The sequence below is a fragment of the Camelus dromedarius genome, chromosome 22 (assembly GCF_036321535.1).
Source record: "Camelus dromedarius isolate mCamDro1 chromosome 22, mCamDro1.pat, whole genome shotgun sequence".
Classification (NCBI taxonomy): Eukaryota; Metazoa; Chordata; class Mammalia; order Artiodactyla; family Camelidae; genus Camelus; species Camelus dromedarius.
This window is the reverse complement of record NC_087457.1, coordinates 5,043,284-5,067,457: the sequence shown is the minus strand read 5'-3', so window position 1 is coordinate 5,067,457 and position 24,174 is coordinate 5,043,284. Positions and strand designations below refer to the sequence as shown.

General features: G+C 40.2%; 1 long non-coding RNA gene across 3 annotated transcripts in view; it reads right to left on the bottom strand.

Annotated features, from left to right (window-relative positions):
* The window catches only part of LOC135318890 (uncharacterized), a 33,382-nt gene that overhangs the window by 5,123 nt on the left and 4,085 nt on the right, over positions 1–24,174 (bottom strand). The window contains exons 1-2 of one of the 3 annotated variants that reach the window (XR_010377294.1): positions 16,024–16,183; positions 4,471–4,684 (exon numbers count right to left, since the gene is read on the bottom strand). This is a non-coding gene — a long non-coding RNA (uncharacterized LOC135318890). Of the gene's footprint in view, positions 1–2,752; positions 4,685–16,023; positions 16,184–24,174 lie in introns of those variants that run through there. The other 2 variants (XR_010377292.1, XR_010377293.1) reach the window with 2 other exon arrangements.

Sequence of the window (24,174 nt, the reverse complement as noted above, 5' to 3'; positions counted from 1 at the left end):
ACCTCTTCATAGCATTGCTGAGATGAGATCTGTGGGTTCACCCTCATTCTTGAGTGTATTGTGCATTTTTTCTAGAACCAACACACGCCACCGTGGCAGCACTGCTTTGACCACGTGCTGGGGCAGCGTGTGCTTGTCAGTTCTTGGGTTTAAATTTTCTGTTCAAATTTCTAAAATGGGGTATATTGACAGATACACTCCATGTAAACAGAAGCTCTGTGGGGTTTTCAGCAACTTCTAAGAGCATAAATATTCCTGAAGCAGCTAATCTTCCTCCCAACAAGTGAGGAGCAAGCCGGCAAGTCCTGGGCGCCTGTGGCGGCCAAGCTGTGCAGCCCAGGCTGCTCACCGAGGAGCAAGGAGAAAATCTTAAAAACCTACTTCCATGCCGTCTTTCACAGAATCTCAGAAATGAACGTTTTAATATCTAAAGAGGGGTGATTTTTTAAAATAAATTTTTTATTTTTTTCCTTTTTCAGTTTTATCAGGTAGAATTTTTACAGTTCAACGTCACATACACATATTGCATGTAAATACATGTATAGAGCATACTGCATTTTTTAGTTTACATATATGTACTAATTATTGTTTCTAAGAAGAGATTAGAGCTTTAGATTTTTAAAATTAGTTACCAGAGGAATAAGGACATCTACAAAAGAATAAACAGAATATGGTAATCCAATCACAAAGGACAGTCAGATGTGCTTGCATATATTCAAGAAATCAAAACAGTATTTAGTTCATTTGTGGTCTTATTATTATTGCTATTAATTTTAGATTCCCCATAAATGAAGTCATATGGCATTTTTCTTTCTCTTTCCACCCCACTTCACTTAGAATGACAATCTTCAGGTCCATCCATGTTGCTGCAAATGGCATCTTTTATGGCTGAGTAGTATTCCATTGTATATATGTATCACCTCGTCTTTATCCAGTCATGTGCTGATGGACATTTGTGCTGTTTATATGTTCTTTGTTCTATGTCCCTTCTGGCAACAATTACGGATTTTAAATATTTTCCACCTTAAAATCCTTCCTGAAGGAGATGTGGTAACTGGAATCAAAAACAGTTACAGCACAGGGTTGTTTGTGATGGGCCCTGGGGTCTTGGTAGAAAGGTTGGCAGAAAGGATTTCAGATTCTGATCAAATGAGTCCTCCTCTTGTAGCCCTGCTGACCGCCTCTCTCACTGCCTGCCCTGCAAGTCTGACCAGTCCCTTTTGTGAATCCTACTGTATTGTGCACAAATTTTGTCCAACTGGTGTCATCCAGTAGGGACCTTAAGTGAGGCACCCAAACTCCTGTGTTGGTTTCTTCCATCAGCCCTTAACTTCCTTGGGAGCCAGGACTGTCTCATTGCCCCAAGGATCCCTAATGCCTAGTGAGATGCCTGATAAAGCTGGTACTTAATGAGCACATGGGTCAAATGGAAAAACCTGATCAAAAAAAGGCCCTCATTTTTCAGACATGCCTACTTGAGCACATAGGGTAAAATGACATGTCTTCTTGGATTTGCTGTCAAATACTTCAACAAAGGACAAATAAAAGAACAAAGGTCTGAATAAAGGAAATATGGAAAAGTTTGTGAATTCCTTTATCTGGGTGATGGGCTGATTGTACTATACTTACTGATGTATACTTAAGTTAGTTTATAATTTTACTGTCATTAGCTGAATAGCAAGTATTAAAACGTATTAATTGAAAACCTTAGAACTGAACAAACTTACCCCACACAAAATCCTTAATATCCTAGTAGTTTGTCTTTCAGAAATCTTTTCCCACAAAGACAAGAAAAAAGGGAAAGGCAGATCCGTGCAGTATTTCCACGTTGTCAAAGACCAAAGGCCGATACAAAAGAAGAGATTGTAAAAAAGATAAAGAGGCTGAAATCAATGTCCGGGAAACCTAGCTAACAATCCTAAATGGCCCAACTTAACTAACCTCAGCACTGCTGCATCAAGAATGGGGCAAATAGCACCTAGTGGATTTTTTTTTTAATAAATAAATAATAATCCAGTTCCTACCACAGGCAATTATGAGAAGACTGAGTATAATTTCTAACACCAACTATTGTACAAATCATAATTTCTACTTGATTCAAACTGCTTCTTCTATAAAATTTGAATCTTTTTATTCTTAAGACAAATTTGTGGCCTATGACCTAGTGATAAAATTTTCAACTGGCTTGTATTAAAAAAGGTTCACCATAGTGAGAGTTTATTACATCAAGTATTCCTTTTTGGGAAACCCATGTGCCTTGCCACTCTCTTTCATAAGATTTCCTGTGGAAAATTCAATCCTTCATTCAGGAAAAGGCTGAGCAATATATCTCATGGGAAAACCTTCATAAACTGCAACACAAGAAAATGAAAATGACAGTGAGCAGCCCGTGAAGCCGGCAGACACACAGCGCACGGCTGTGTTCCCGCCTCGAATTTCTTTAACCAGCAGGGAAAATGTGCATTTCAAGAAATAGACATAAACAATTTTCAGGACCTGAGCACACAATTTCCCTTTCAGGGTTTAGTGGGCTTCCATTTAATTCTATGAGAAATGTTTAAAACAACAGAACAACAGCTGAGATAGGGTTTAAAGTAACTTTTATGTCTTAGTGAAAATAAAGCCAACTGATAGTTATCATTTTTACTTTATTTGATCTCACTCTCTTACTTTACCTCCCCAACCTCCTCCAGAAAATGATTGTGAACATCCCCTCCTGTGTCAGAAGGCTAAGTAGAAAGTACCAATCAAATGGAGGTGGGCTTTGTTGTTTTATTTTTCAAAACAAACAAGTTTAATTCATGTGATTTAATAATTTACATCAGAAACAAAGTCTACTCAATAAATGGTAGCCAACACATGTCATCATAGCTGCTCATCAGGTTTGGCCCCACGTTACACACTTTTACATGGACATGTGCCATGTGCTGTCATGGGAAATGGTGAGTGGGGACAGGGCCTCTGCTCTCACATGGCACACAGCCTGGTGGGGAGGTGGTGTTCAATCATTGCCCTTTTTTTTAATATACTTACAAATTATGGGAAATGCTATTTAAAAAGAACAAAATGAGTCAATGAAAGTGAAAAATACAAGGACAGTATTTAGGCTGAGGGAAGACAGGGAACCTCTTTGAAGAGCTGACACTCCACTGAGACCCAAAGGACAACTCCGGTGCTGCAGGTGAAGGGCAGGGACACATTGATAAAGGGCTGATATCCAGAATATACCAAAATCTCTTTAAACTCAACAAGAAGGATGAACAACCTGATTAAAAAATGAGCAAAATTCCTGACACAGATCTCATCAAAGAAAAAATCTAGATGCCAAAGAAGTCTATGGAAAGATGCTCCACAGCATCTGTCATCAAGGGGATGCAGACTGAAACAGCGAGGTACCACTGCACACCTGTCAGAACTGCCAAAACTCTGAACACTGACAGCACCAAATGCTGGTGAGGATGTGGAGCATAAGGAATTCTCATGCATTGCTGGTGGGAATGTAAAATGGCCCAGATACTTTGGAAGACGGTCTGGCAATTTTTTACAAAACTAAACGTACTCCTAACACATGATCCGGCAACTGTGCTCCTTGGTGTTTACTCGACGAAATGGAAACTTATGTCCACACACAAAACTGCATACAGATGTTAATAGCAGCTTTATTCATAATCACCAGAACTCAGAAGCAACTAAGCTGTTCTTCAGTAGGTGAATGGATTAACTGTGGTCCAGCCAGAAAATGGACTAGTATTTGGTGCTAAAATGAAATGAGTTATCAAGGCATGGAAAGATAAGGAGGAACCTTAAATGCATATTACTAAGGGAAAGAAGCCAATCTGGGAAGGTTCCGCAACTGTCTGATTCCAACTGTATGGTGTTCTGGGAAAGGGAAAACCACAGAGACTAAAAGATCAGTGGCTTTCAGAGGCTAGAGGGGAAGGAGCAATGAATGAGGTGCAGCACGGAGCATTTTAAGGTCACTAAGACAGACTACTCTGTATGATGCTGTGACGGTGGATACATGTCATTGCACATCTGTCCAAACCCACAGAGTGCACACCACCAAGTGTAAATCCTAGTGTCAAGTATGGGCTCTGGGTGATGATGACGTGTCAGTGCAGGTTCACCCATTGTCGCAAATGCATGCTCTGGTGCAGGCGTCAATAGTGAGGAGGCTGTGGGGACAAACTGCAGTTCATACACTGAATCCAGCCCCAGACACCGCTGTTAATAAAGCTCTGTGGGTGTGTGGAATGTCCGGATGCTCTGGCGTCTGAACAGCAGAGCTGAGCAGCTGCACCAGAGATCAGGAGGTTTGCAGACCCTGAAATATTTACTCCCAAGCCCTTGACAGAAAAAGTCTGCTGAGCCCTATTCTAAACGAATCAGAATTCACCCTGATGAGACAGGACAGCAGGGCCCAAACCAGGCATGGTTAATGGGACTGAAGCAATGTTTTAGTTCCAACACCTTTGCTGAAGTCCTGCAGATCCAGCGACAGACTGTAGCCAGGAAGCGTCTGCAGAAGGAGTCGGTAGCAGGTTTTCCCTCCAGGCTCCGGGATGCCGGGGGCCGCGCGCTGCACGGGGGCCACCCGCTTGAAGAAGGCGGACTTGCGGTGGAAGCCGATCAACTCATAGAGCTCGGAGAGGATGCTGCACTGCTGAATTCTCTCCTAGGAATGCTGAAGCACAGGGAGAAAAGCAACAAGCATCTGAACGAAACATGTAATTGAAAAAAGACCCGTAAAAAATTTTCCCTTAAAACAGAGACCGAACGACACAGGAAGGAAGAGGAAGGCTGACTTCATGCACTGATGGGACCGGATGCAGAAATGCAGGGAAGCAGCGCTGTGCGGATGCTCCAGACCCCCTCTGGGCCCCACCTTTCCGCGTTCCGCCTCTCCTTTTACTAGAAAGTTCCGTATTCCCTGAAACAGAGGAATCTGCTACCTAAACATGGGACACAGAGAAGGGAAAGAGGAAAAGGACGGGAAAGTAAAGGAACAACAGTTCATCTACACCCTAGGGTTTGGGCGGGACTTTCACCAAACACACAACCTCTCAAAGCACAGAGCACACAGTGAGAGGCTGACAGAGTGACTGCGACTTCTGCTCCTTAAACACAAGCTACCTGCCAGCACACGCTGTGCCCGTTACTGAATCATTACAATCATTTCAGAAACTATTACTACCCCAGCTCACAGGCAAGGAAATCTGAATCTCGGGGAGGATTTATTATCATCCTGGACAAATTCCCATGGCCCAGAAGTGTCAGAGCCTCCGGCAGACCCTGGACTAAAATGCTCCTCATCACCACGGGCCCTGAGCCTCAGGCTGAGGCCACGTCAGGTCTGCACGGGCCCAGAGCATGAGTCTGTGGGACAGGGAGTGGTCCCATTTGAAGTGCCAGGCCAAGGCCCTCAGGAACATATGTAATGAAACCAAATACCCAAACTCATTTCCAACGCACTTCCCTGTCCGGTAGGACTGCTCAGCACATCTGGCTTATCACCTGTGCACAGGCTGTGCAAGGGGCCCAGACAGTGACGTGACGTCCCCATGGAAGTGGCTCAGAGACCGCTTCATCACAGGACAGACTCTCCCGGCTTCCAACGTTAACTCTCCATTCCATTTCCAACTGGAAAGTAAGTTTAGACTTGTTTTCCTCTCCAGAAACAAAGACAGTGGTAACATCAGCGGGAAACTCAAGACTGAGGAAGAGTCTCCTGGACATTTGGAAGGATAGGCTGGGGAGGGAACAGAGATAGGGATCAGAAAGACCCGTGTTCCAGTCCAAAGTCTGCACATCACTCGCTTTGACAGTTTCCTTATTAATACAGGTGATAAAATCTAATTATGATTGTTTTGAAAACTAAAAGAAATAACGTATGCCACTAGCATAGGTGTAAAATCCTCCATGAGTGTTCCAGAAATGGACGTGACCATGGTTAGATACTGTCTGCCAAGTCTTGTGTGCTAAGCTCACATCAGCCAGCCAGAGATGTGCCAGAGAATGCCTCAACAGCCAGCAGCCTTCTCCAACTTGGAAACTCACAGTTTCCGAAGAACAGGCAGTGGTGGATGCTTTGGGACACTGTGGAGGTAGCACTCCAGTGATGACTTTAAAAAGCTGGGGAGAATTTAGGGGACCATACAGTTCAAATACAGTAAACTCATTCCATGTCTACAAATATTCATCTGTAGCCATGATGATTCAGAGAGGAAATACATATTCAAACGTACATCATTTTCCCACATAAGTGCATCAAAACAATTTGGAAAGAATGTAACTTTCTTCTCTAGATCACACAGTGGGGATTACAAGGTTTGTATTGACAGCACTACGTGTAAATCATCTGCAAACGTAACTGGGTCCATTATCAGTCATCATCATTTGAAGGGAAGGATGGAAAAGAACAAAGCCAAGCTAATACGCTCCGGTAATTTGTTGGGTTATGATGTCACAGAGGAGACGGACAGCTCAACAAGGAACCACTCTGCCGTGATCACGGAGCCGGGGAACGGGATGGGCGGCAAGATGTATGGCGCAGCCGTAGCTGTGCCCGCCCTTCTAGGCAGGTACCCAGTCACTTTGACAAGGTGTCAAAAGTGTATGCCCACGTCCTCATCACCTGTCATGCATTAAAGAGAAATGGAAACCTATTAACGGCCAATAACCTCGGTGGGTACACCGTCCAAAGAGCAACGTCACAGTTTGACAACTGGCCATCCCGGTTCCCTGGGCTTCATTCTTGGAGAACCTTAAAAACCACTCCTCTGTCTTCAAGAAGTGCTGCCTACTTGTCCTATATTTGGCTCAGGGATACAGCACGTTCACGTGGACTTTAATGTCTGCACAGATTTGACTGTCTTTCTCCAGGTTCACTTGTCCATTCTGAAGAGGCCTGAGTTAAGTCCAAATTCCATAAGATCAATTCCCTCCAGTGACAACTCAACGAGCCTGCAATTACAAACCAACTGAACAGGACTGTCCTCAGCTAAAAATGTCACCCGCCCTTCACTGCTTTCTTAATCTCCTGTCCTGGCTAATTGCAACAGTCTAACACCACCCTCCACCAAGTTCCCCAACTATGTCAAATAGAAAGTAAGGTCCATAAAAGAGGTGACAACTCCATAGTCACATCTGAATTCCTAGCATATATTAATGTCAATAAATAGAACTATGATTATGGCTTCTTTCCTTTAAAACCTTTCTGGTTATTTAAATGAGACCATGGAAGGGAGGTGTTTGGGTCCGGTATCTTGATCCAGAAGACTCTGGAGACCTTTTTCGGAATGGCTGCCCACTGATTCATTCAAAACACAACTTCTCTTTCCGGGAGGAGCTGTGATTTTCTGCCAGGAGTTTGTTGTCAGTCTCATGCCAGAACAGATTTAAACTAAATACTTACATTGGATATGTTATTTTTCCCCGCTTCCAAAAAAATTGACTTTCCTTACTTCCTTGCCTTGAGGAATGCTTTTTTACTTTTCTTTCTAATTCACCCTTTTATAAAGCAGGATTCTCAGGATGTGCTTGGCCTTACATAAGAACAGCCATCCAACTCCCAGTGTGAGAGGCCTGGGGCTCACATCCTGCCCTCCTGTCAAGGCAACTGAAACTCAGTTCAGGAGCCAACTGGCCCCCAGGGCTTCTAAGGCTCGTGTATCTCCCAGAATCCCTGCTTTCTGGTTGACTTGGCTTCTGAGGATTTCCCCTCACTTTCTTGACAATTAGCTGTGCAGCTTGAAAGATGAGGAAGGAAGGTCTTATTTCTTAATCAGCATTTTAAGGAACTTATGTAATGAAGGTTTTCAAGAGTTTCTAGAACCCTCCATTGCCGAGACAGAAAACACACTAGATATATTCTAAATCTAGCTATCATGTGCATTTTTTATTTGCTTTTGTTTTCTTAACTGCTAACAGACATTTTTGAATTAAAAAATAAAATAAGGCCCCAAATAGGATAGAACATTGAAGAGGAAACAAAATTAAAGGGAAAGACAGAAAAATGATAAGTACTCTACAAAGTTAATAGAAAAAAATACACTATGGATCAGATCAGCAGTTCTCAGTAACAGCTAATTGAAACCTGACCATGAGGTAAAATGTCTCTCCTGTCAGGAGACGGCCAACAGAAAACAGAATTAAATCAACAAACTAAAATTCTAAGTCTGGCGAAGTAGAGAAGTCTACCAGCTAAATGTGTTTTCTTCTGGAAAAGAGGGAGACTCACAAGATCTTTTCTGTGGAGCCTGAGCCCAGGTGAGGATGGTGAATTGAGCTCTGTAAGTACCCAATTAGCAAAGTGAGTGATGAATAAAGAGACGTGAGCTTTGATGACAGAGATGATACTACTATTCACTTGTCCTGTAAGTATGTCTTCACGTTCAATGATCAATACCTTGGCGTCCTCAGGGATTGAGATTATAGGAAAATGCACAGCCCGGGCCTAGACCTCCTCTGTGATTGTGGCACTGCACTTAGATGTTTCAAGGGCACCACCAACTCCACCCTCTGCCTCTCCCAGCTCAGTCCCATCACTCACAGATGTGACTGGACCCCTCCTTCAGGGCCCAATTTCCTCAGTCAATGAGTCACACCACCCACACCTCACCTACAAAGTTCTCACTGGCACTCCCTCAGCACTGACTGTGTGCTGGGGACCACGCTGCACATTGTGCACACGTTATCTCACTGGATCTCCACAGAAGTCCTGGGAAGTCGGTATATCACTGCTTCAAGTAATAAGATAAATTGTTTCACTTCCTTGAGTGCGTCATCCAAAGTGACACGGCTACTGAGCCACAAACCTGGGACTGAAAACCATTTGAAAATTGAACACTGCTACACCTCATAGCCACCCTACTCTGACTTATCACATCACCTCCTGCCGAGCCTTCTAAATGTTTCTAAGCATTCTACAAGACAAAAGTGATCTACGAGAGCACCCCTCTCCCCTACTTAAATTCTGACAATGACGTTCCACTTCCCTTAGGAGAAAGCCCCACCGGGCCTGAGCACAGCCCAACGGCCCGGCATCCGCGTTCCCTGCGCGGCCGCGCCGCCTCACCCACCACGCAGTGCTACACGTGCCGTGTCCAGGACAGGGATGCTGACTCCGTACAACCCGGGGCTCGTCTTACTCAAACAATGATCAACCTCTTCAGTGCTGACTCTCAGAAAAATGTTTTCTCTGGATGAATCAGTATCTTTTTCCTTACAACTTCCCATCATTGATAATGAGCTCCCCCCAAAAGAGAGAAGAGCTAATACTCAGACTCCTTATCTGTAAAGTGTGAATAACAAGGAAATATGAGAGGTTTTAAGCGGAATAATATTCATGTGAGGCTGAGGGACAATTCCCAACATACAGTAAGCACTCAATATGTGCTTACTTAATATTAATAAAATAGATTCCATTCCAGCAACCTTAAATCAATGCTTTATGGCTTTGTCCAAAAGACTACCGACAAACTATTGGACGAACCCCTTTGAGCAGATCCACCCAAGCGTACTGGGATAGGTAAGACTTGACTCCAGTTACAGCTGCAGCCAACCAGCACTACGGGGCGGGGGCAGTTTGCTCAAACTCTTACATGTTGTTTGAGCATTTAGTTGTAGTTATTGAATAAAGACAGGTATTATATAGTCAAAGCTCCTGAAACATAAATCTTCAAAGATTGATGCAAATTAGTTTCAAGTACAACACTCTCACTAGAAATTATTTGAAAATTATAGTCTTAGCTCCTCCACACATCGAAAGGGCATTTTCTTAATGTATCTGACTATATACACTGAAAGGATTGTTTAAAAGAAATTAAGATGAAGCCATAATGAATAAGCTTTCAGTATAATCTGCACAAAGCCCCACCCAAGGGTCTCACTTCTCACTTCCACATAAGTGTTCAGGTAGCTTAACCTGGGTCTTGGTTTCTTATGACACGGGGGTGGGAAGAATTGTGGATAGATTTATGTAGCAAATATAAATCTAGGGTATTTGCTGTGTAGGAATCCTAGAAATAAATAAATTGATATATAGTCCCACCCTTAGGAAGCTCAGCCTTTCCAACTACAACAGCATTAAAAATAAAATGAGAGATACATTTAAGAAAATTTTACAAGATTTGCACATTGAACATTTTGAAGTATCACCAAAAAAAATTAAAACATCTACATATATGGAAGGCATCCCATGTTCATGGAATGGTAGACAATATTGTTAAAAATGTTAAGACTCCCGAAAGTGATCTACAAATTTAATGGAATCCCTATCAAAATTCCAGCTGACTTCTTTGCAAAAATTGAAGGACTGATGCCAAAATTTATATGGAAGTGCAAGGGACCCAGGTCAGCCAAAACAATCTTGAAAAAGAAGAGCAAAGTTGGAGGACTCACTCAATGGTTACTACAAATCTATAGTACTCAAGTCATTATGGTACTGGCATAAGTTTGGATGCATAAATCTATGAGAAACAATAAAAAATCCAGGGGGGAAACTTACATTTACAGTCATTTTTCCAGAAATGTGCCAACAAAACTCCATTGAAAGAATAGTCTATTCAACAAATGGTGCAGAGACACCTGGGTATCTGAAGGCAAAAGAATGAATCTGGAATCTGGACCCCCGTATTTTATATAACAAATAAAATATTAATTCAAAATGGATCACAGACGGAAACGTAAAAACTAAATGTATAAACATTCTAAAAGAAGACATAGTTTAAATCTTTGTGGTTCAAGGATATGCTATGGCTTCCTAGATACAATACCAAGAGCACAAGTGAAAAAAAAGAAAGATAAAATTGACTTCATCAAATTTAAAACCATTTGTTACAAAGGACATCATCAAGAAAGTGAAATGAAAGGGGAAGGGTGTAGCTCAAGTGATAGAGTGCGTGCTTAGCAAGAAAAATAAAATGAATAAATCTAATTACCTCCCCTAGAAAGAAATTGTTTTAATGTTTAAAAAAACTAAAGTGAAACGACAATCTGCAGAATAGGAGAAAAATTTTGCAAAGCATATATCTAATAAGAGACTAGTATCCAGGATATAAAACAAATGCTTATAACTGACCAATACAAAGAAAATCGACCCAATTTTTAAATATGCCAAGTATTTAAATAGATACACAATTGGCCAATAAGCATATGAAAAGATGCTCAGCATCACTAGCGAAATCAACATCAAAATGATATCTGATTTTACACTCACTAAGATGGTTATAATCAAAACATGGACAATAACAAGTGTCGGTCAGGAGGCAGAGAAATGGGAACCCTCAATACGCAGCCATTGGAAAGGGGCAATGGTGCAGCTTCTTTGGAAAAGCCTGGTGTTTCCTCAAAAGGTTAGAATTATATGGCACAGCAATTCCACTCCTACATATAGAGTCATCCCTCAGTATCCTCGGGGGGTTTGTTTCAGGAACCCCCCACCCTGGATACCATAATCCAAGGATGTTCAAGTCCCTTTACAATCAGCCATCTGGATCCATGAAGTGGAAACTACAGAAATGGCGGGCCAACTGTACAGCCAACAGAATGAAAATATATTCTCACAAAAACTTGCACATCAATATTCATGGCAGTATCATTCAGAGTAGCCAAAGGTTACAAACAATATCCATCCATCAATGAACGGATAAACAAAATTACCAAGAATAGTCCCACAAACTTTTGGTCATTAAATCTTTGACAAAGGAGGTGAGAACATACAATGGATTAGACAGCCTCTTCAGAAAATGGTGTTGGGAAAAGTGGACAGCTGAATGTAAATCAATGAAGTTAGGCCACTCCCTCACAGCATACACAAAAATAAATTAAAATGGCTTAAAGACTTAAACATGTAGACAAGACACTATAAACCTCTTAGAAGAAAACATAGGCAAAACATCTGACATACATCTCAACAATGTTTCCCTTGAGCAGTCTACTCAAGCAATAGAAATTCAAGCAAAATAATACAAGTAGGGTCTAATTAAACTTACAAGCTTTTGCACAGAAAAGGAAACAAAAAGCAAAACAAAAAGACAATCTATGGAATGAGAGAAAATAGTTGCAATAAATGAAACTGACAAGGGCTTAATTCCCAGAATATGTAAACAGCTTTTACACTTAATAAGAAAGAAAAACAAACAATTCAATTCAAAAATGGGCAGAAGTCCTAAAGAAACTTTTCTCCAATGAAGACATACAAATGGCCAATAGGCACATGAAAAAAATGCTCAATATCATTATCAGAGAAATGCAAATCAAAACTGCAATCAAGACTCAACTCTCACCAGTCCGAATAGCCATCATTCAGAAGTTCACAGACAGTAAATGCTGGAGAGGCTACGGAGAATTGGGAACCCTCCTGCACTGTGGTGGGAATGCAGTTTGGTGGAGCCATTGTGGAAAACTGTATAGAGGTTCCTCAAAAGACAAAAAATTGACCTCCAATATGACCCAGCAATCCCACTCCTGGACATATATCCAGAAGGGACCCTAACTCAAAAAGACACTTTTACCCCAATGTTCACAGCAGCACTATTTACAATAGGAAGACATGGAAAAAACCTAAATATCCACTGAAAGATGACTGGATAAAGAGACTGTAGTATATTTCTCCAATAGACTACTATTCAGCCATAAAATAATAATAAAGTAATGCCATTTGCAGCAACATGAATGGACCTGGAGAATGTCATTCAAAGAAAAGTAAGCCAGAAAGATAAAGAAAAATACCATATGAGATCGCTCACATGTGGAATCTTAAAAAAAAAAAATCGAAAATCAAAGACACAAAAAGATAAACTTATCTACAAAACAGAAACAGACACAGAGACATAGAAACCAAACTATGGTTACCAGAGGGGAGAGGGTGTGGGAAGGAATATATTGATAGTTCAAGATTTGCAGATACTGAGTATGTATAGAATAAACCGCAAGTTTATACTGTATAGCACAGGAGAATATATTTAATATCTTATAGTAACTTATGTTTAAAAGAATATGAAAATGAATACAGGTATGTTCCTATTTAACTGAATTGTTTTGCTGTACACAAGAAACTGACACAACATTATAAACTGACTAGACTTCAATGAAAGTATTTTTAAATAGACCAAAAACGAAAAAAAAGAAAAAGGATATTATGAAACCAAAAGAATAAAGTACTGACTCAGGCTACATTATGGATGAACCTTGAAACTTTATGCTAAAATAAGCCAGACACAAAAGGGCTAATTGTGCCCTTTAAGGTGAACTGTATCTAAGCGTTTACTGTACTACTTCTGTAAATTTTCCGGAGGTTTGAAGTCTATCAATATCAAAATAAAATGTATTATTCATTAAAATCATAAAAAGCTTCCTCACAGGAGGGCTTTAATTATTAAATGCAGAAATGCATGTAAAGTTCCTGGAAAAACACTATGCACGTCCACACACAGACACTGCTGTCACTGCCGCTCAGAGGGTGGTGCCAGCGCTGATGAGGGCTGCCTCCACTCGCTGCCCTGCAGACAGGAGTGAGGGCCTGGGCTCTGACAGGCAGGGTGAGCGTGACCCTGGGTCAGACACAGCCATGCCCCAGACTCTGCGTTACCCAACTTTCTTATACAAACTGCAACATGTAATGTAAGGCTACAGGGATTTATCTTACAACACATGGAATACAGCCAATGTTTACAGTAACTATAAATGGAGCATCTATTGTACACCTGAAACATATCATATTTCAAATCATCTATATCTTTGTAAAAAATTAAAAAATAATTTAAAAATGTTATCACTTTAATATTCAATTCGGTTTTTAAGTAACTACTAAACAGCTTAGAATGTATAAAAGCATTTAAGTGTGCTGTTTGTTTACATATTTATTTACTTTCAGCCTCCTGCTAAAAGAGAAATTAAACAATTTTTTTAAACACACCTTAACAACCATAACAACAAAAAGGCAAAATTGAGAGTGAAGAGAAATTGGAGATTCAATACTTAAATGAAACCAGGGGGAGGTAAAGTCATAAAAATGGATTCCCTGGAGTCAGGGCAACTGTTAAAGGCCGACTAGAAATTCAGCTGTAAGATTCTTGGCAGCTACAGCAAAAAGAAAAGATCATGGGGGGGTGGTAGAGTGTGTGCTTAGCGTGCACGGGGTCCCAGGTTGAAGCCCCAGGGCCTCCACTAACAGATAAATACACCTAATTACCTACCCCCCCAAAAGAGTCCCAAAGAAAAGAAAAAGAGAAATTTCTTTCCAAAAAAACCTGATATTAAATTTGGATTAAATACTTAAAAAAAAAAAAAAAAGAAATATAGAAAAGATGAATGACACTGTGAAGGAAAAGCCCAGCTGGGCTAACGAGCTAAGTCACAAATCTAAGTGTGATAAGTGTCGGTTTACTGATCTAAGTATTGCTGGGCTAACTCGTAAATATGAAGTTTAGTGTCAGTTGAATGGGCTAATAAGCTAACTCGTAAATCCAAGGTCAACAATTGTCAGTAAAGTGATCTGTTCCAAATTCATAAGCTTCAGTGTACTGATTCCTTGCTTTTTGTTGTTTGAGCCTTATTGGCTAATAGCCCCTTACTTGTAATTAACCCTATAGAACCACATGTGCAGGTCTTGGAGGTGCTCAGAGCTTCGGAACAGAAGCCCCTCTGAGCCCGCCGGCGTAATAAATCTCAGTGCATGTTTCTTGGCTGGCCTGTTGTTTCTGTAACAACACAAGCGATAATGTCCTTGAGATAAATCTGTGATGGCTGCTGGCAGGTCCCCATGTCTCACGTGGCAAAATCTGAAACATATTTCTCACCACTCAGAGTCATCATAAGCCCACTCCACACTTCCTGCTGTTAAATGCAGGAGCACAGGCAGGTCCCGGCCTTTGCTCTCTCTGTGTCATCACAGTGAGACAGGATGGAAGGGGCAGAGCACAGCCATTCAAGGAAGGCCACAGCAATTAACAACAAAATGGTGAAGGATTCAACCCCCAGTAGGCCTTGAGGCTCAGGATGAAGAGATTTAACTTCTAGCAGAGCTTGAGCTTCATTATACACCCATTGTAATAGTAACATGGTGAATAACATGCCCCAAGGCACCATGGCAGTCCCAAGGCTAGCCACAAAAGGTCAAAGGGTGGGAAATGGCCAACTCCCTGGGAATCCCAGCCCCTTGCCCTTAGGCTGGTCCTTCTATATATTAGCAAATGAAACCACCAAGCCCAAGAAAACGAGCAAAACAGCGCCACCTCGCGGTCACCCCTCTCTCTCCCTCTTCGGAGAAAGCCCACACTCTGTGGAGTGTGTACCTACTTTTAATCTGAGCACCCAAACCCCACACCTCGTGGCCTTTCTCTTGCCTTTCAATGTGTCTCTGTGAATAAATCTACCTTTCCTCAACACTGGCTTGCTCTTGAAAACTTTACTGCACAAAGCCAAGGAACAAAATCTGGTGGGAAACATCCCAGGGGCTCAACCAAAGCCTGGGACACAGCCCTTCTCATGCCTCACATTTTATTCCTTGTATCAACAGGACTGGGTTGTGAAGGGAGCTCTGAGGCCCCAGCTAAGGGACAGAAGCTGCCCCCAGGGCTCGAATTGGCGGGCAGCCTCTTCCCCAGCAGGGGCCTTGAGGTCTGCACGGTTCTGTGTTTCTCTGTTGTGCTGACTCCACAGCCACAGAGCGTTCTCCCTAGGCCTGTCCCCACAAAACCCTTCTCTCCAAAATACAAGCACATCATGTCACAGTCCTCTTGTTCAACCAGGAAATGCTTAACCCACTTTTTCCCTCCACAGTAAAGTACATAACTGTCCTCCCTCCCATCCCAACACTTCTTTCTTTGTGAGAACTCTGCACTCCCCACACACCATCCTGAATGCCGGTGCCTTGCTGGCTGGGACCGAGATGTTTCAGTCTCACACAGCCTGCATCCTTTCACTTTCCCCTTGTTACCATAAAAAAGCCTTTCCTGAGTCACCCACAAATCTGATTCTGAACTTCATAAAGTGCTGAGGTTGCAGTCACTGTGTGCATACCTCCCAGGTTTTGACTAAGTTTCCTTCACGAGATCTTCATTAAGGAGCTGCATCAAGAAGTTGAAAGAGAATATTCTTACATCTGAGCGGAGGAGCCTGCAAAAAATTTAAATGGCTTTGAAGAGAGAGTTAACCAGGGACAGAGAGGTCGCAGGTCCTAGTCAACACTGTCATGAGGCAAAATGTTCTTCAAAGGCTCAGAGTGGCTTCTGAATGCGGAGACGGCAGGGAGGAGGTGACACGCAGTGAGTGGGGTGAGTGACACAGGGTACGCTCCCCCAGCTGGGGAAGAATTGGATTTTGTTCTAGTTTTCCAAACAAATTCTTACTACCTTTTTCTCCTATTGTCACATACCATTTCCTACGAATTAAGAATATCAATGTCAGTCATTTGGGACACTTGGGAGAAGCAACACGATGCCATTCACAGGGCTGGGACATGACAGCCACACCAGTCTAGGTTGAAAGACCAGTGGGGGTATTTCCATGGTGATCACGGGCATGCAGCAAACTGCTCAGCTTCAATGACCTCATCTCAAAGGTGGGGCAATAAAACTACCAAGAAAAGTGCGTGATGATTATGGAAGACATCTGTTTACTAGGTAAGTGCCCGTGACAGCTGCAGCTTAATGGGGAATGAGTATGATTAACAAGGCCCTGTCTACCTGGCCACACGCTCCCTGCCTTCCTGCCTTGGTGCAGCAGCAGAGTTTGTTTAGCTGAGATGAACGCCCCCAGAGCAGCCCCGACGGGAAAGCTCGCAGCTCTGCATTGCGAGGCGTGTTCCTTTCCTTCTCAGTGCTGATCACAGTTTGCTGTCATCTGTTTTTATTATTATCCCTTTTGTAACTTCCTCTCCTCCGGAGTTTTTGCTCAAGCAGTGCAGAGCCAGGTGTGTCTTGCGGCCTGCCCGATATTCTGGGCTGGGAAACAGCCGACCCCACATCTGGTTCTGGTGCTGAATGGAGAGGGCAGAAGGCCCTGGGGCCCATGCTGAACAGAGGCCCCTGCACCCAAAATTATGGTCTGACTTTGGGCAAATTACACAGTCTTCTTTACCCTGAGATTCCTCATCTGTCCATGAAAATAACTTCCCATGGCACACAGAGTTACCAAGATTAAAGGGAATCACCATATTCACAACCTATTCAAGGGGCTACCAGTGCATCCTCAACAGACACATGCTGCCTTTACGGCTCTGACACATGCCAAGCGGGGCGGCCGCACACAGTGAACACTGCTAAGTGCCAGTGTGTTAAGTGCTTCATCTGTGCTACAATACTCTTTAGAACTTACAACAATCCCAGGAAGAAACGAATATTATCATGCCCATTTCACAGATTCACCAACAGGTTAAGAGAGGTTGCATTCTAGTCCAAGGCCGTATGGTGAGGAAATGCCGATTTAAACCGGAATCTGGGCCCAGGCCTAGGCTCCGTCTCTCTCCCATCCACCTGACCATTTGCCTATGAATTCCACCTGTCCAATACACAAGTTTGCAGCCGGCCAGCTTTTAAATGCAATGTGTGCCACCATTTGTCAATGTTGGTTAATTACCATAAACTGTTCTCAGAAACCACTACAGAAAAGAAAGGTGGACTTAAGGAATTCTGCATTGCCTTCTCCTGTATTGTGCAGAAACCCTTCCCTACACCACCAAATCCAAATGTATGCTTCCTCCATGTTTATGTTTGCACACGGCTTATTAAAGAAGAATGTACCTGCAGTAATTCCATTTCGGTTGCTTTCCAAGTTTGCAGATTATCCATAATCAGTCCGTGAATGAAAATACTACAATGTGAATGAAAATACTGCAACCATGTCAGTAAACAAAGAGTGCTGAAACCAAGTCATTAGCGGCTGCCGCCAACTCCCAGCAAGGACAGGCCTGCAGCCCAGCAGCTGCAGCAACTCACAATGGTGCCCTCTGAGCAGACATAGAATAAGAAAGGACAGGATACTGGCCCTAGGTAGCTAGGTGCTTGTTTAAAGAATGAATTCAGGGAGTCCAAAATATTTGCTTCCTCCCATACATAGAAAAGCACTAAATTCTTGAACTTGAGATACCTGGCTTTCTTTAGATAACAAGCAATCTTTTACTGTTCCAACAACCTGGTCTTTGTTGTAAAGCTCCTATATATCCTAGCTCCTCCTCAACCTCTTGGGAGCAGTACCTCAGAGAGATCTGAGAGGCTGTCATCACGGCTCGAGTCCTCCCGCCAAGTAAAACATAACTCTTAACCTTTAGGCTGCACATGTATTTCAGTCAACAGTTTTGGACACCATGAAGGGACCCAGAGCAGACTTTCTCCACCTGAACTCTCCGAGTATCTGGAGCCTTGGTACCATAAGTGGCCCTTTGTGCCCATCTGCCTCCTCGGGGGGTCCAGATGAATTTGGGTGAGTCTCTCTTGGTTCTCGGAAATCACATATTGTTTGATGATCCTGAGTTTTATTTGGCGGTGTTTCCAGGTAACTGGCCCTCCAGTTGAAAGATACTGTGGTGAATTACCCACCCAGTGGAGACATACTGGGTGGGGCCTGGTTGAAAGATAACGGGAAATACCCACCTTGCGGAGACGTCCGATGTGGGGCTGGTGGAAACATACCAGGAAAATACTCACCCAGTGGAGACGTCCCGAGTGTGTCCAAGTTGAAGGACACTGGGTTCAGGGCTGAGTGGTTAGGTAAGAGGTTGGTCTAATGTTTTCCTCAATTTGGTTACCTCCTTTGAATTTTTCAGGATAAAAGTAAAACTCTTATGAGTAATCTTTCAACTCCAAAAATGGGACCCTCCTCCTGGCTGGTAGCAGCTTTCTCTGGTGACAGAGAATCTTGCAGGAGTGGTAGAGGCAAAGACTTCATGCCATAGAGTTGTCCCTGAGGGAAATCTTACTAGCAAATTTATTGTGAGAACCCGACCTTACAATGTGGAATAGAACTTTCAAAAAAATAAAAAATAGAAAAGAAAAGAAAAAATGACAGATTGCCAGCCTCCAACTATTACCCCAGCCAGGTTTACGTACGTACAAAACTTACAGCATTAATTGGGAATTAGAAAAAAAAAAACCTCACTATGAAAGTAACTAACCAGGCCTGATAAAAACATTTTTTGGAATTCTGAACTTATACAAACAAAATTCCCGTTAGGGGGAACTTGGATTTCTCTTCCTGTGTCCTTGAAATGTAAACGTTTTATCTTTCTCTGGGTGTTTTAAGTTTGTGTATGTATGTATATATAAGTTTACTTTTTTTTTAAAGGAAACCTTGGACTCTGCCATACAAAAGGTTCAAGTATTGTGTACATATGGTGGCCACGCAAATAAATTGGGATTCTAAGCAATTCTTTGTACCAATTGTCAGATATTTTGCCATCTTAAACTTTGTTTCATCAGCCTGGACCACAAAGGCCTTTAGCTTTTGAAGAGTAAACCTTTGAATTTTATTTAGGCAACACCCCCACTCTCATGTGGAAGAGCCTCTTCATCTTATTGGTTTAAAATCACTATATATATATTATATATATATTATATAATAATAATATATATATTATTATATATATATATAAAAAATGATGGCCATATGATGGATCCTTTAATTTGGAAAAACTTTTAAATTGGTGAGAGTTGAAAGAGATCTCATTATAAACAGCTGTTTTATTGGTATCTATTAAAATCAATTTTAAAGGTAGAAAAATATATCTAATGTTTAAGCTAAGAACTTAGTGAAAAAAATAAAACTGGTTTGAAAAGCTACATTTGTGTTTTTCCTTTCCGATAAATGGTTCTAGGGATGCTAATAAAAACTTAGAATAATTAATGTTAATTAGGTTGAATAACTGGAAAAAGGATTGTTAAAATGTCGAAAAAAAAAGATAAGGGGCTTAACCCAAGTGGATAAATATTTTTATATTATTATTTTGAATGAGATAAATAAAATGGACATTTTTGGATTTAGGTACAAGGTTTTGATACTACACTACATAAAGTAAAAATAAAGGGCCAAAGAGATCACCTACTGCCCCCCAACATTAAAGTTCAAACAAGTCCGTTTTATTTGCCGCAGTTTAAAATATATGTATATATAGACTGAAATACTTGATCAATGATTGGGACAACAGACCAATTAATCAAATTAAAAATTGAGAAGGGTCTAAGCTCTTTGGCTGAAACTTGGGCATCCTAGAGACTTTTCTATAAAATTAGATACAATGCACACACACAAAAAAAATGGCTTCTGGCACTCCTTCTATAAATAAGAATTATTGATTTAAACATAAATATAAAAATTAAAGGTATAAGATTTAATAAAATTGAGATAAAAGTTTGTAAAATTGGTATATTTAAATGGTCTTTATATAAAAGTTTTGCTTAATTATGTTGTGGGATAGATATGTTTCAATGGAAAAACGCTTCCCCTTCTTGGTTTTATAAGTCTGGGCACAAATCTGTCCCTCAGAAAATATTAATTGAACAAAGTAAAAGAAACCAACAGAGTTACATGAGCCGTCCAGTATAACGTAAAACTAAAAACTAATATTCAGTGGCTAATAAAAAAATATAATAAGAGGTTTACCCTGGGTTTAACTTATAACTCAAGGAAAAGAGACCTTACTAAATGCCTTATGCAAGCTTTGGAAAACATGATAAATTAAACCTTAAGGTTTTAAAAGATGGAATTCTTTGTTTACAGCTCTTCTCACTGATAAAAAAAAAATGCCAATTAAGGAGAGAAAATTGGGTCTGGGTGACAGAGCAGTTCTCTGGGGAATTGGAAGATTGTGTCTTTGTCTTGCAGATCAGAAATGGAAATACAGCAAACAGTGACCTAGGACTGAGCCTAATTAGCTCAACGAAATAAAACTTAAGGCCAAGAAATTTTTGGCATTTTAGAACTCAGAACTCTGACGTGTCCTTCAGACTTTGTCAAGAAATCTTAAATGTCTGTTTCATAAATAGCAAGCCTTAGTGATTTGAGCAAGCAAATTCACTTTACTCCAACTATTATTATACCTATCTTATAAGTAAGTTTTAAAGTGAAGCTATGAGATCTCTAGCTTTTGTCTGTTTATAAGACTGTGTACACATTATTGATGTGAGATATTTCTACAGCTAGAAAAAAATCAAAGTCAAAGAGATCTGCTTAATTGACGTAAAACATAAGAGCTTGAAAATTAAGTATTTTTAAAATAAAAACTGAACAAATTGACTTTCAGCCTCACGTGAACTGGAAAATATTCAATATTAAGATAATATTTGATATTGTTTAATTTAAGAATGTTCTAATTAATATAGACATCTTTAAAGTCATCAATATTAAGTATAATGCTTTTACTGTACCTAGGTTTAATGAAAGTCAAATAAGATCCTGTTATATCTGTTGCAGAATTGTCAAGAAAAAAAACAGTAATGTGGTGTGGTAAAATTTTAAGTAAATTAAATGCAAATGAGATGAGAGCTTTGGGTAAATTTTTAAAATATATTTTTAAAATGTATGCTTAAGATAATCTCTAAATGTTTGGTATCTTTAAATTCTAGAGTTGTGCTAAATTAAGTCAAATGATAGGATTTTATTAAATAGCTATGCCATTTTCAGATAAAATAAGATTGATATATGAATTACTTAACATATAACTTCCTCTTACAGAGAAAATAAAGGTGTTTAGAAATACTAATAAATGGATGATGCCACACTGAAATAGTCTCTATTATTAAGGGAATGATCTCAGTATCCTAGGAAAGTAAGTTAAATGTGTAAAGGAAATTATAAGAATGGAATTATATTTTGTTAATGAAAAATAGTGAATTTCTCCTGAAGCTGGTTACTTCTGAATGGAAGAGAAAATAAGGGACACACTAATATGAGTATAGAAAGCTATGGAAGGCTTGTGGAAGAGGAACCCTGAGGAAAGAGTTTCATACGTGGTCGGAATTGGCTAAGTTTAGAATCAACTTGGGCAAAGTAAATGAAACTTAGAAGTAAGCAGGTACAAGACTAGATTTGGTTTTCTCGCTGTTAAGAGGAAAAAATTTTCTTAAAATATTAATCCACCTTCAGTAACAGATTGTAAAACTTCTTATACCACTTAACTGATCTGTTCTGCCATTACCTTTGACGCATTTTCTTGTTAATGAATTGGTACTACGTTACAGTGATCTATATGTTTATCTGACCAAGTGTTCTGAAATCTTTAACAAGCTTCCCAAATATCAATTTCTAATTAAAGTTCTTTTAATCTCCAGTTAAGTTTGGGATGCTACAGAGGGCCCCTGAAACATCCCAAAGAGAGATTTTAATCTAGTAAATTTCATTTGGCATGTTAAATAACACGGTATTGTCAAATGAATAATAAATCTTCTAAGGTTATATTGTATGAGAAAATATTATTAATATAGATATTGTAGAAATTATATGGACTCCCTAAAATTCTGGTATATCTGAAATGTTACCAGTGATAATTCTGGGTATAGTGACCAGGTTTCTTTATCGATTATAGTGTAACGGTGTTTAACCATGATTTTAAATCTTTTGTCATTTATAGACAGTTAATGGTTGTCTTCTGATGGTTTTGCGAAATGCTTGCTCTTCAAGGAGATTTACTGATTTCTAATAAATTTCAAACTATAGCAGTGAACTAAACTGGGTAAGAAATTTTAAATTTCCAATGAAAACTGTGATTAAAAGAATTAGTTACATGGGACTGAGTAAACTGGTGAATATGGTTATAATTTTTGATTTTGTTTAAAATACTACTGGCTTTTAACCTGTTTCCCAGACATAAAGAATCTCTTCTCTTTAAGCTAGCTATGATTCAAAGCAATTTGATAAATTATACCTATGTAATCAGACTTGGAACAGTTATATTTTCTCTCTATCTGATCCCTCAATAGACTAAAAACCCTTAGGTCCCCAGTGGCTCTATCAGACAAATGAGGAAGATCATCTCCTAACAGATATAAGAATCTCAAGGTATTTTAAGGATTTTAAAGAGAAAAGAATTTACCTAAATCTGTAAGGCAGAAATCCATGACAAGCCCTTGACGGGGCTTTCCTGGCCTTAGCAAACCTTATTAACATTCTACACTGAGACTCCTAATTAAAAGTTCCAACACAGCCAATTTAAAAAAGCCTATATGATCAAATAATCAGACAACTTGTAAAGCAATTAATCTTGACATGGCTTTATTTGAGAAAAATGAGGGTAACTTTAGAGAGAAAAAAGATTATATTTTAGTGGATATTAAATTCTAGCTTTGTTAATTGACTTCCGTATTTACTAACACACTTCCCAATCATTCCTTGCTGTTATGTCACATTGCTGTACAGTTTAACTGAATTATTAATAGGATACTCTAGCTTTGTTTCTGAAGCTCACTAATCTATCCTTGGGTAAAGTTCTAATGCCCCATGACCTGCAGCCAGGGGATTATACAAACTGGAACAGGCATGACTTAAAGAACTGTCTCCAACCTGAATGGAAGGACCCTTTATCAGGTACTCTTAAATAGACCATACAAACCAAAGTTGAAGGAAACGGACTTTCGGGTTCATTTCCTATCAGAAATAGCCCCTGCAATGCACTGGCCTATAGAGCACTGCTCACCTTAAAACAATGCCCAAATGGAGAAAAAGCTACCAGGCCAGGATGAGAAGAAGACGATATCTGAGGTAGACAGCTGACCCAAGACACCGTACCAGGCCTGCATAAAAATTACTGTGATAATTTCTCCTACCTTTGATTATGAACTACTCCAATTGTTAAGTTTATGGTAAATTACCTATGTCTAGTTCTTCTGTGTTACCTTTGTGAGTTTCCCTACTCCAAGGCTCTAACTAGATAGCCCTCAGAAACGTTATTCTAAAAAGAAATTATAGTTCTGTTTAGGCCTCTGTTGATCTTACAAGGTGGGAGACCTCACCTGACCAATTAATACCTGCTCTGAGACTGACCATAAATATGAACTTTCTCATAAGATCACTCAAACTCAATCAGAAACACAAGCAAAATTTTAACCCCAAAATACAACTTCCCGACTATTAAATTCTTAATCGTGACTTTATTAACGTTACTAGCTGTTTTACTTATATCCTATCTATTTTATAAAATTGTCTGTTACATTTCCCAAAGTGTAACTAGGCCTACAAAATTGA